Source organism: Lissotriton helveticus, chromosome 1_2 (assembly GCF_964261635.1).
Source record: "Lissotriton helveticus chromosome 1_2, aLisHel1.1, whole genome shotgun sequence".
NCBI classification, from domain to species: domain Eukaryota; kingdom Metazoa; phylum Chordata; class Amphibia; order Caudata; family Salamandridae; genus Lissotriton; species Lissotriton helveticus.
Genome location: NC_136058.1, coordinates 120,208,429 through 120,222,428, shown reverse-complemented (window position 1 = coordinate 120,222,428; position 14,000 = coordinate 120,208,429).

Here is a 14,000-nt window from a genome sequence, read left to right as displayed (position 1 = left end):
TGCGGGGGAAGGTACGGGGGTGCAGAGTGTGGGGGGGAGACAGGAGGATGTGCGGAGGTACGGGGGTTAGTAGGGGGGCTGGGAAAGCGAGTGGTGTGTGGAGGGACCAGGTCTATGTCTGTGTATGAGGGGCGGGGAGGGTTAGCTGAGACGGGCAGGTAATTTATTGTGGAGCAGGGTGTGAAGGTGAGGTGCGTGTCTTCTTGCTGCTGACCTGGGTTAGGAGAGTTAAGGGTGGGAGCTGTGACGTTAGGAGAGGTAGGACAGGGGGTGATATGCGTGTAAGTCCGAGGATTGGAAAGGTGCTCTTTGAGAGAGGGGAACATGTTGTTGAGTAGTTCCAGGTTCCTGTCTGTCGCTTGAATTAAGACAATCCCGTTGTTGTATATAGTGACGGTGGTTCTGCCTGGGAGGAGTTGGGACGATGTGATGGAGAGTGTTAGGCCATGTGCGGATTTCCTGGAGGTTGAGACGGTGAATAGGGTGAGGAACACTTTTTTCCATTGCGCTCTACGTGTGGTGTGGAAAATGATGTCGGTGTTCAAGGGTCCATTGACCGTTGAGAAGTAGGTGTCGGCAAAGGGTGTTTCTGGGTGAGACCTAAGGAAGTCGTGTTTAAAGCGTTTAGTGGCTTTTTTGGTGAGCACGGGAGGGTAGTTTATTTTATATGTGTGTTTGCCGCTGAGCTCCATGTTGGTATGGTGGCAGTATAGCGCAGGGGTTGGTGAACCCTAGTGATATGCCGGAGCAAGATGCACATGCAAGCACAGCAGGTTATCAGGATCAGGGATGGCACTAGCGGGCAGAAAATACACTAGTGAGACGACAGGCATATGTGCAGTCGATGCATTACATGAAGGATAGGTAAAGTGAATACAGGTGAGTACAGGTAATGCAGTGCGTTTGCAGAGACAATCACAATAATGCTTACAATATGCTTACAATAATGAACCAAATAAATGAGGTAGCGAACAGTGAATGATAGGGATAAAGGTGAGGAAGGTGCAGCTTACACCATATACAGTATACAAATAGGGCTAAACTACTAATGAATTACTGGATCTAATATAGGTGCAAACAAATTACTGCAATAACAAGTATGACACTAGTGAGCAGCCGGTAGAATATGAGGTAGCAATCAGTGCACTGTCGGTGAGGAAAAGTGAAAATGGGTGTAGGTTACATAAAATGTAGAATACCAATAGTAATATAATACTGCAGTAGAAGGCAGACACTTAAGCACACCAAGAACACCAGGTTACATGAAGTGTAAAATACAATAGTAAGATAATACTGCAGTAAAAGGCAGACACTTTAGCACACAAAGATTTAAATACAGAGCTATGTAGAGTCTGTGGTACCGATAGTAAATAATATTCAGAAAGACTAGTCCATGATGGCCGCCAAAGAGAGAAAGAGTAGTCTAAACATGGCCGCCAAGTAGGGAGGATAGAGTCATTAGTCCTCTTTTAGTTGTTGCTGTTTTCATAGCAGGGCAGAGCAGTTTCAGATTCTATTCCGGCTGGCTCAGGGTCCTGCATTCCATGGGGAGTCTTATCTCAGTTTTGTTATCTAAAGTGGAGCTGCTGAGGGGCCTCGTGGGTTCAGGGGGTACAGGGGGGGATTGAGTGCTCAGTTTATGGCCCCGGCCATTTGAAACAAAAGAGGTTTTTTTTCAAAATGAATGAATAGGAAAAACGAGTGGGGCAAAATAAGTAACTAATCCAGCAAAAATGATTGGGGCACAGTAAATACCTTTATCAGCCTTCACTTCAGCATGCGTTCTGCAAACCCAGCCTCAGGGGCAAAAACTATCTTTTTTTTTTTTTTTTTTGCCAGCGTTTGTATGCTTGTTTTCTTTTATTTAGCACGTTTCCGGGTGGGGGCGATGCTAATAGATTCCTTGTTTCCGTGTTCAGTCACAGCGTGCTCATTACAAGGACCGCCGTGCCGTGCACTGGCCGACCCGCTGCCCTACTCCTCCATCCAGCCCCGAAGCCCTAGGATGCTCCGTTGCAATACAATCCCTCCAACTCACTGCAAGCATGCAGACCGACGGGAGAAGGGGGTCGGGTGCACCTCTGCTGCGATCCGCCCAGCCCCCGACCTCCACCGCAGGGGACAGCCTCCGCGGTCTCTGTGGCGCTTTGCCGCCCTCAGTAGCGCTTCGCGGCGGGACTCTCGGAGGTCAGAGGCTCCCAACCGCTCCTCTCTGTTTCGCGGCGCCCCCAAGCAGCAGCAGGCAGCGCTTCACCATGCCGCCCTCTGTAGCGCCTCACAGTGTCTCCCGCAATGCGCCCACAAGCCTTAGCAGGCAGCGCCTCACCATGCCTCGAGGCTGCACACTCCAGGCTGCACGTCAGTGGCTGCGACCCCGGTGGTCAGTCTCCAGGCGTCCTCCCCGCGACCGGCGCTCTCGAGCAGTGGCGGGCAGCGCTTCCCATCTGACCCCGGCTTGCCCGGTCGATGCTGCCGCCCCAGCAGGCAGTTTCCTGGCGCTCACGGGCCGATCCTCACGTCGTGCAGTCACGCCAACATCCGCAGCAGGCACTCACTCCACAACCGTCCAGGAGTCCGCCGAAGCTCCGGAGAGAATTGCAGGGGTCCAGTCGCCAGAAGTTACAGGTACGTGAAAAACAGACGATAAATCCAGTTCCTTTTTTCAATCCAGTTACTTGATGTAAAACCAGTTACTCGCCATACTCCAGTTACTTGTTTTTAAGGCCAAAGATGCGTGCTATCCGGGATAATTCCCAGTACAGGGATCCCCAGCACTAGGAGCTCCGGACTAGAGCTCCTACCAGGCGGCCATCTACACAAATGTGTAGCTTCACTTTGAGAATTTTTCAAACCAAACATAGGTAGTAAATTTATACTGACGAATGAGGAACAAACGATATAGAACCATAGGTCATTTATATGATCTTAAAATGTATTTTTACTATATTAGCTATATAATATAAAGGTTATGTTTGAATAAAAGAAAATCCAAACACTAAATTAATCAACAATAATCAGTAATAAAATCGTTTTGAATTTATATATTCGACTTCGAAGAAAAGATCTTCCATTATAAATGGTTTCCGTATGAGAAGCAAGGCCATCGCTATTCTCGCCAGACTGAAGTTTACTTAAGATATTCAGATCATTAATATCTAAATTTGTAAGTTTCTTTGATAATCCTCTCAGTCTATCTGCTGCCAACTAACTCGATATACGTTATTATCGATTGGAACTCACTATAATTCTTTTTTATCATGTTATCCCCTATCTTTAGTTAACACGTCCTTTATCTACACTCAACAAAATACAACCGCTAATTTTGAAAATACAAAGGCAGTAAGTATATCACATAATAATTTACTGCTAGATATGAACAATAGTTAGTATATATATCCGAAATTAAAATACTGACAAAAGGGTTTTTCTATTGAGAAACTAGCTCTGCAAGTAAGTCCCAAATTGTCCCAGTTTCTATCCTTTGGGTCCTTAGGGTTACCTCCATATAGAAAATCACAATGAGCAATGAAACAAGTATGTTGAATATCAAAATAAGTTTGTCTGCATGAAGAATATGTTACATGGTTAGTAAGTGACATTAGGAGATGTTTATTGAAATCCAGTGATCTTAGTTAGTGATTTTCTGACTTATAACCTCTCAGCAAGTTTCAAACATGTAGTGCTAATTTTTATATTAAAAAATTGTAAAACCAGGTCACTCATGTCGTTTTAATAATTCTCTGTTATTAGATAACCTGTGGCTACTCCAGAAGAAGGCGCTGGTCGCCGAAACGCGCGTCGAGAAAATCTTTATGCCACCTCCACCCTTTTCTTTTTATACCCTTTTCCAATTTTGATTGTGATTTTTTTAAATTGTGCTTTGATTTTATGTAATGTTGATTAATTTGTGAAATATGTTAAAAATATATGAGAATCAACTTTTTTAATGGTTTTTATCTCTTGTTAATAAAATTCGTGTCATTAATGATCTTTTGGATGTATTTAGTAACTTTTTCTCCTTTGTCACTTTTCCATGAGCTTTAAGTATTGATTTGCCTAGGTTGTTATATTTCATAGATTGTGTTTCCCTGACCTAGGAATTATTATATTCATACATTCAGGGGGTCCTTGTTACCTATAAATATCTTATTCCCACAGCTTGTCTGTGCAGGGCTTGTATGTTTCCATGTGTATATATCTATTGTGAAGAACGTATTCATTCATCACTATTTCATTGCTCATTCCCACTAGATTTAGGAGTTCTTGTTAGACCTCCTCCCTTTAAGACATGGCCCAGTTTAAAACATTTGGGTTCACGGACGATGAATTTGCCCTTTTAGTAGGGAATACTAACTCTTTTGGTAGTGCATCAAATGACTCTGGCCGAAATGATGACGACGTCAGAATATTATTAGATTTAAAAAAGAAATTAAAACGGATGGAAGCACACGAAGAGTTCATGCTAGCATATTTAAAAACAGGAATAATACCAATGGGCCTACGTGTGAGGAACATCCCAGGCTTATTCGTATACCATAGAGATTTCCTAGCGAAATGGAGCATGATTGCCACTAGATGCTCCAGGGACCTAATGATTTTAATTGTCGAAACAGCAAAAGAACTATCAGCTGAAATCAGAAAAGAAGTAGAGGAACTGAAGGAGAAGATTAAAAAGAGTGGCCAAATAGAAGAAGCAATGAAAAAGATTGAAGAATGTAATAAAGAATTAGAGTCTTTTACCAACTTTCTAGAAAAAAGAAAAAATGATAAATTGATTAAAGATAAAAGGTTCAATGCAATAGAAAATACCTATCCCTATTTGAGAGCAGACTTTTATAAACAAAACCATTACAGGGATGAAAATAAGGCTCAACCACAAAGAGTAAACACATTCTCTGAGACATCAGATTCTGATGGCAATGATAATGATGGTTACTATGAACCTGAACCCAATTATAATGCAGCTCAAGCAAAACGCCACCAAGGTCAACCATCTTTTTTAGGGAATCGAGGGACGAACCGGGGAGGTCCCGAGTACGTTTCCAAGGTCAGCCCAGGGGGGGATACAAACCTCAGCACCACTATCCCCAAGAAGAGCCACTATTCATCAGGGAAACCAGGAGCCGTCAGTATGGAACTCAGGGAAATAATCCCGACCTTTAACCTATCTACTACAGAATTGGATAGTCACAGTATTAGTTTGTTATCAAAAGGTCTATCATATGTGCCCCATTCTTCAGTAAATCTTTTTGAGTTGCATTGCGATATCATCTCCCTGTTCAGAAAAATCCGCCTTAAAAAGATTTTGGCCCTGAGAAACCTGAAGATGATGTCAGCAATAATATGAAAATCTTTACTCTTCCATCTACCTTCAGCCCTGGCCTTGAACAGTTAGGTCCTGAAGTTGCGGCCTTTGAACTTGTAGTGCTGAAAAAATTGGATCAAGCTCTTAAATTCATTCCGAAACCAATCTATAACCTGAATAAAGATGAACATTTAGCTCTACGATCGTTGGCCTCTAATGAGAAGTTAACGATAAAAGGATGTGATAAAGGAGGTGGAATTGTTGTTATGGATTCCACCCAATATGAGACTAATATGTATAAGATGCTGGATGATCCTACTTTTTATATGAAAATTAATTCTCATTCTGCCATCAATATTGCCAAAGAAATTCGTAGTATTACTAGACATGCCTTAGACAATGGAGAAATGTCAAAAAAATAATATGATTTTCTGAATTTTAATCAAGGTAAAGTAGCCTGTGTGTACGGATTACCTAAGATCCATAAAGATCAGTTTGACCCTCCATATAGGCCCATTGTCTCTACAATAGGCACAGCGACAGAACCTTTGTCAAAATATGTTGACAATTATTTACGCCCCTATATTTCTAAAATTAGGTCCTATGTAAGAGACACCGGCCACATGATTTGTAAGATTGAGGACATTAACTTTAATCCCCTTACTGACCTGTTAGTTACGTTGGACGTAGAGTCCTTATATAGTAACATACCCCTTCAAGCAGCTATGGAAACCACTGAATGGTTTATTGATAAACAAGAGATACTATGTCCAAAGGCCTTTATTCTTAATTGCTTGAGGATTGTTTTAACTGAGAAAATTTTTCAATTTGGTACCCAGTTTTATCGTCAAACAAAGGGGGTAAGTATGGGGGCTTCAGTAGCCCCTTCAGTAGCCAACATTTATATGGCTGCCTTTGAAAACAGTTGTATTTACAACGAAATCGCCCCTTTCTTCGAATCGGTCTCCCATTGGTCCAGATATATAGATGATATCTTTTTTGTCTGGACCAATTGGAGAGAGACTCTATCAGAATTTCTACTCTGGATTAATGCTGCAGACATAAATTTAAAATTCACAGCGCAAGTTAGTGCAGAAAAAGTGGAATTCTTACACATTGTTATTCTGAACAACCAAAATCGCCTGCAAGTCGATTTGTTTGTAAAACAAACGGCAAGAAATACCCTCTTGCATTATAATAGTTTTCACCCCGTAACCAAAAGGACAGCATCCCCTTTTCCCAATTTTTACGCGTTAGACGTAATTGCTCTACCCTTACAGATTTCGATAAACAAGCGAACGTGATGAGATCAAAATTCATAGAAAGAGATTATCCCCACCGGCTGGTGAGGGACTCTTTTAAAAGAGCTCGATATTATGATCGGGACTGTCTGTTGAGAGCAAAACCAGCTAAAGAGAACAAACAGATAGTCTGTATTATTAAACATTCTACAGTCAATGCAAAAATAAAACAAATAATTAATTCAAGCTGGCATATCCTCAACAGTAACTGTTCCAATGATCAAAAACTAGCTAAACCTCTATTTGCGTATCGCCGCAATAGGAACATCAAAGATCGTATTGTACACTCTAAGTTCTGTAATCCATCAAACCAACAAAAATTCGTACAGAAATCCATCTTCACTAGTCATCCCATCAAAGGTACAATACCTTGTTCCATGTGTAAATCTTGCAATAACATAATTGCAGGAGAGGAGTTTAGCCACAATGGACATACAACTAGGGCCAAAGAACTATGGAATTGGAAGAATACTAATGTTATAAATTTCATCCAATGCACATGTTCGCTTGGATATATAGGAGAAACGTCAAGAGCGATCCAAGGTCGCTTAACTGAGCACCGCTCGGCAATAAACACAAAACAGATGTCTGCCCCTATGGTTAAACATTTCGTTGAACAGAATCACAGCCCGGAGGAATTCAAATGGCGAATATTAGAGAAAATCCACACGCCTGACACAAAAGGTGGCTTGCAAATAAGAAAAAAACGTGAGGTTTTTTGGATGTTTGTTTTTGACACCTTTAATAATGGACTTAGTAGCGATATCCCTTGGGACAACGCCATTCATTGACCCTATTAAATTTAGCCCTGTAGCTGTTCATTATCAGATCAATAGATTTCCCTTTAATAAGAAATCGAATGCAAATAGTCTGTCCTTTATGTCCATTGATGCAGCTCCTCTACTAAATTCTTAAAATAAATTCAATCCTCAAAAACCTTTACTAGAAATGTTTGCCTTTCGTAATAAAATTGTTGGCAATTAAAATGGTATATTTGTAGTCAGAACTTATATAGTCCATAGAGCCTGTATTTCCGGGTTTAATGGAACTATCAATATTGTTTTGTGTATACTGGGGTGTTTATTTTGGGCGCCGGTCCGTTTAAATAGCCCACACCTGTGGAGCTCTTGTTGGCTTTCTAAAATCATCGCTACGAGTTAGCTCGCGGTCGTACTACTCCTGGTCGGCTCGGTTGCATCTTTAACAATCGGTTAGCACACGTATGGCATAACAGTTTGACATTTTGGGGTCGATTCCGATTCGGGAAAAAAACTGTCCGTACGATTTGTATCCGGAGCCCTCTCCGTATGAATCGTACCCGTCCGTCCGAGTCGCGAAGTACGATCCGTATTCGTGAATCCGTCCGAATCGTCGCGATCCGTACGTATTGCAAGGCTGAAACCGTGAACCGTACGACTCGTACACATACCGTACGACTCGTACACATGCCGTACGACCCGACGAGTACGATCCGGACCGGGGTATGAGGACGCGATTCGTACGGTCCACGTCAGGTAAGGGCGAGTCGTACGGAAAAGCACACAAACACATACACACCGTACGGTCCGTACCCCCCATAATCGCAGGGGTACGCACCGTACCCCTGCGATCATGGGGTGTACGAGCCGTACCCCCATTGTACGATCGGTGTATGAGCCGTACCCCCATTGTACGATCGGTGTACGAGCCGTACCCCATGTACGATCGGTGTACGAGCCGTACCCCATGTACGATCGGTGTACGAGCCGTACCGCATGTACGATCGGTGTACGAGCCGTACCCCATGTACGATCGGCTTGTGTACTCCATGTACTATCGGTGTACAAGCCGTACCCCATGTACGATCGGTGTACGAGCCGTACCCCCATCGTACACCGATCGTACAATGGGGGTACGGCTCGTACACCGATCGTACATGGGGTACGGCTCATACACCGATCATACATGGGGTACGGCTCGTACACCGATCGTACAATGGGGGTACGGCTCGTACACCGATCGTACAATGGGGGTACGGCTCGTACACCGATCGTACATGGGGTACGGCTCGTACACCGATCGTACATGGGTACGGCTCGTACACCGATCGTACATGGGGTACGGCTCGTACACCGATCGTACATGGGGTACGGCTCGTACACCGATCGTACAATGGGGGTACGGCTCGTACACCGATCGTACAATGGGGGTACGGCTCGTACACCGATCGTACATGGGGTACGGCTCGTACACCGATCGCACAATGGGGGTACGGCTCGTACACCGATCATACAATGGGGGTACGGCTCGTACACCGAGGCGCGAACTCTGCTTTTACGGCTGTTTTCAGCTCCCGTAGAAAAAGGGTCGTTCGGTGCGTACTCGACACGTATCGTACTTGCTGGGTCGTAAAAACCAGCCGCGAACCGTACAAATGTCGCGTACAGCGGGTTCCGAGGGAGAATCGTACGGAGATTAGAGTCGTACGGTGTCTTGTACGACTCGTACGGAGGACGGCTACTGGTACGAATCGTACTTCGTCGTACGTACAGGACGTTTACAGGTACGATTCGTAAGGGGAAAAAACGCTCCGTACGACGATTCGGAGTGCTTTTTACCGGATCGGAATCGACCCCAGGTCTTCCACAAGCGAGAACTATAAGGGATTAATGTGCTGCATATGTTAATTTCCCCGCAGTGTAAAGTCTAATCGTGAACCTCATATTCGGGGGAACACCTCCACTATGACGCCTTGAACAATTTTAAACCAGGTAATATAGAGTTTATCACTAACTAGATATCTACTTTTTGTGGAGACCGTTCAACAGCTTTTCAAATATCATACTGTCTGTCTTTCTTAGAGCATTTCATCCGACCAATTCGTTTGCGATCAGGAGTTTATTGACTTCTTGATTCACTAGAAGGTAATCTGCTTACATCCTGTATTTCCCCGCGTATTTCGCTTATATTTTTCAGTCCATATTAGAGTTTAGAATTTTATATCCTTCACTCTTTACAGGACGGTTTACCATCAAATGTGTAGCTTCACTTTGAGAATTTTTCAAACCAAACATAGGTAGTAAATTTATACTGACGAATGAGGAACAAACGATATAGAACCATAGGTCATTTATATGATCTTAAAATGTATTTTTACTATATTAGCTATATAATATAAAGGTTATGTTTGAATAAAAGAAAATCCAAACACTAAATTAATCGACAATAATCAGTAATAAAATCGTTTTGAATTTATATATTCGACTTCGAAGAAAAGATCTTCCATTATAAATGGTTTCCGTATGAGAAGCAAGGCCATCGCTATTCTCGCCAGACTGAAGTTTACTTAAGATATTCAGATCATTAATATCTAAATTTGTAAGTTTCTTTGATAATCCTCTCAGTCTATCTGCTGCCAACTAACTCGATATACGTTATTATCGATTGGAACTCACTATAATTCTTTTTTATCATGTTATCCCCTATCTTTAGTTAACACGTCCTTTATCTACACTCAACAAAATACAACCGCTAATTTTAAAAATTACAAGGGCAGTAAGTATATCAAATAATAATTTACTGATAGATGTGTTCAATAGTTAGTATATATATCCGAAATTAAAATACTGACAAAAGGGTTTTTCTATTGAGAAACTAGCTCTGCAAGTAAGTCCCAAATTGTCCCAGTTTCTATCCTTTGGGTCCTTAGGGTTACCTCCATATAGAAAATCACAATGAGCAATGAAACAAGTATGTTGAATATCAAAATAAGTTTGTCTGCATGAAGAACATGTTACATGGTGACTAAGTGACATTAGGAGATGTTTATTGAAATCCAGTTGATCTTAGTTAGTGATTTTCTGACTTATAACCTCTCAGCAAGTTTCAAACATGTAGTGCTAATTTTTATATTAAAAAATTGTAAAACCAGGTCACTCATGTCGTTTTAATAATTCTCTGTTATTAGATAACCTGTGGCTACTCCAGAAGAAGGCGCTGGTCGCCGAAACGCGCGTCGAGAAAATCTTTATGCCACCTCCACTCTTTTCTTTTTATACCCTTTTCCTATTTTGATTGTGATTTTTTTAAATTGTGCTTTGATTTTATGTAATGTTGATTAATTTGTTAAATTGGTTAAAAATATATGAGAATCATCTTTTTTAATGGTTTTTATCTCTTGTTAATAAAATTCATGTCATTAATGATCTTTTGGATGTATTTAGTAACTTTTTCTCCTTTGTCACTTTTCCATGAGCTTTAAGTATTGAATTGCCTAGGTTGTTATATTTCATAAATTGTGTTTCCCTGACCTAGGAATTATTATATTCATACATTCAGGGGGTCCTTGTTACCTATAAATATCTTATTCCCACAGCTTGTCTGTGCAGGGCTTGTATGTTTCCATGTGTATATATCTATTGTGAAGAACGTATTAATTCATCACTATTTCATTGCTCATTCCCACTAGATTTAGGAGTTCTTGTTAGACCTCCTCCCTTTAAGACATGACCCAGTTTAAAACATTTGGGTTCACGGACGATGAATTTGCCCTTTTAGTAGGGAATACTAACTCTTTTGGTAGTGCATCAAATGACTCTGGCCGTAATGATGACGACGTCAGAATATTATTAGATTTAAAAAATAAATTAAAACGGATGGAAGCACACGGAGAGCTCATGCTAGCATATTTAAAAACAGGAATAATACCAATGGGCCTACGTTTGAGGAACATCCTAGGCTTATTCGTATACCATAGAGATTTCCTAGCGAAATGGAGCATGATTGCCACTAGATGCTCCAGGGACGTAATGATTTTAATTGTCGAAACAGCAAAAGAACTATCAGCTGAAATCAGAAAAGAAGTAGAGGAACTAAAGGAGAAGATTAAAAAGAGTGGCCAAATAGAAGAAGCAATGAAAAAGATTGAAGAATGTAATAAAGAATTAGAGTCTTTTACCAACTAGCTAGAAAAAAGAAAAAAATGATAAATTGATTAAAGATAAAAGGTTCAATACAATAGAAAATACCTATCCCTATTTGAGAGCAGACTTTTATAAACAAAACCATTACAGGGATGAAAATAAGGCTCAACCACAAAGAGTAAACACATTCTCTGAGACATCAGATTCTGATGGCAACGATAATGATGGTTACTATGAACCTGAACCCAATTATAATGCAGCTCAAGCAAAACGCCACCAAGGTCAACCATCTTTTTTAGGGAATCGAGGGACGAACCGGGGACGTCCGCGAGTACGTTTCCAAGGTCAGCCCAGGGGGGGATACAAACCTCAGCACCACTATCCCCAAGAAGAGCCACAATTCATCAGGGAAACCAGGAGCCGTCAGTATTGGAACTCAGGGAAATAATCCCGATCTTTAACCTATCTACTACAGAATTGGATAGTCACAGTATTAGTTTGTTGTCAAAAGGTCTATCATATGTGCCCCATTCTTCAGTAAATCTTTTTGAGTTGCATTGCGATATCATCTCCCTGTTCAGAAAAATCCGCCTTAAAAAGTTTTTTGACCCTGAGAAACCTGAAGATGATGTCAGCAATAATATGAAAATCCTTACTCTTCCATCTACCTTCAGCCCTGGCCTTGAACAGTTAGGTCCTGAAGTTGCGGCCTTTGAACTTGTAGTGCTGAAAAAATTGGATCAAGCCCTTAAATTCATTCCGAAACCAATCTATAACCTGAATAAAGATGAACATTTAGCTCTACGATCGTTGGCCTCTAATGAGAAGTTAACGATAAAAGGATGTGATAAAGGAGGTGGAATTGTTGTTCTGGATTCCACCCAATATGAGACTAATATGTATAAGATGCTGGATGATCCTACTTTTTATATGAAAATTAATTCTCATTCTGCCATCAATATTGCCAAAGAAATTCGTAGTATTACTAGACATGCCTTAGACAATGGAGAAATTTCAAAAAAAGAATATGATTTTCTGAATTTTAATCAAGGTAAAGTGGCCTGTGTGTACGGATTACCTAAGATCCATAAAGATCAGTTTGACCCTCAATATAGGCCCATTGCCTCTACTATAGGCACAGCAACAGAACCTTTGTCAAAATATGTTGACAATTATTTACGCCCCTATATTCCTAAAATTAGGTCCTATGTAAGAGACACCGGCCACATGATTTCTAAGATTGAGGACATTAACTTTAATCCCCTTAATGACCTGTTAGTTACGTTGGACGTAGAGTCCTTATATAGTAACATACCCCTTCAAGCAGCTATGGAAACCACTGAATGGTTTATTGATAAACAAGAGATACTATGTTCAAAGGCCTTTATTCTTAATTGCTTGAGGATTGTTTTAACTGAGAAATTTTTTTAATTTGGTACCCAGTTTTATCGTTAAGCAAAGGGGGTAAGTATGGGGGCTTCAGTAGCCCCTTCAGTAGCCAACATTTATATGGCTGCCTTTGAAAACAGTTGTATTTACAACTAAATCGCCCCTTTCTTCGAATCGGTCTCCCATTGGTCCAGATATATAGATGATATCTTTTTTGTCAGGACCAATGGGAGGGAGACTCTATCAGAATTTCTGCTCTGGATTAATGCTGCAGACATAAATTTAAAATTCACAGCGCATGTTAGTGCAGAAAAAGTGGAATTCTTAGACATTGTTATTCTGAACTACCAAAATCGCCTGCAAGTCGATTTGTTTGTAAAACCAACGGCAAGAAATACCCTCTTGCATTATAATAGTTTTCACCCCCGTAAGCAAAAGGACAGCATCCCCTTTTCCCAATTTTTACGTATTAGACGTTATTGCTCTACCCTTACAGATTTCGATAAACAAGCAAACGTGATGAGATCAAAATTCATAGAAAGAGGTTATCCTCTAGTGGTGCCCCCTAGTTGGAAGGGAGCGGTTGTCAAGGCTCTCTTGAAGAAACCTAACCTGGACCCCGCTGACCTTGCCAACTTTAGGCCTATTTCCCTGCTCCCCGGCCTTAGCAAGGTGGCGGAGAAGTTGGTGAATCGTCGCCTCTCGGGCTTCCTGGAGTCCAACTCCCTTCTGGGTGACTCCCAAACGGGTTTTTGCCCTGGTCAGGGGACTGACACTGCCCTGCTGGCAGTCGTGGAGAATGCCAGGAGCATTTTGGATTCAGGGGGATCGGTGGCAGTGATCCTCCTGGACCTTAGTGCGGCATTTGACACCGTAGACCATCATGTGCTTCTCCAACGGCTGTCGGGGGTGGGTGTCTCTGGGATGGCCCTGAAGTGGTTTGCGTCCTTTTTGGATGGCCAGACGTTTGAGGTGTGGGAAGGCCACGAGAAATCACCATCGGTCCCTCTCCAGTGTGGTGTGCCACAGGGCTCATCGTTGAGCCCTACTTTATTTAACATTTATATGGCCCCCCTGGAGAGTGTGATACTGCCCCTGGGTATC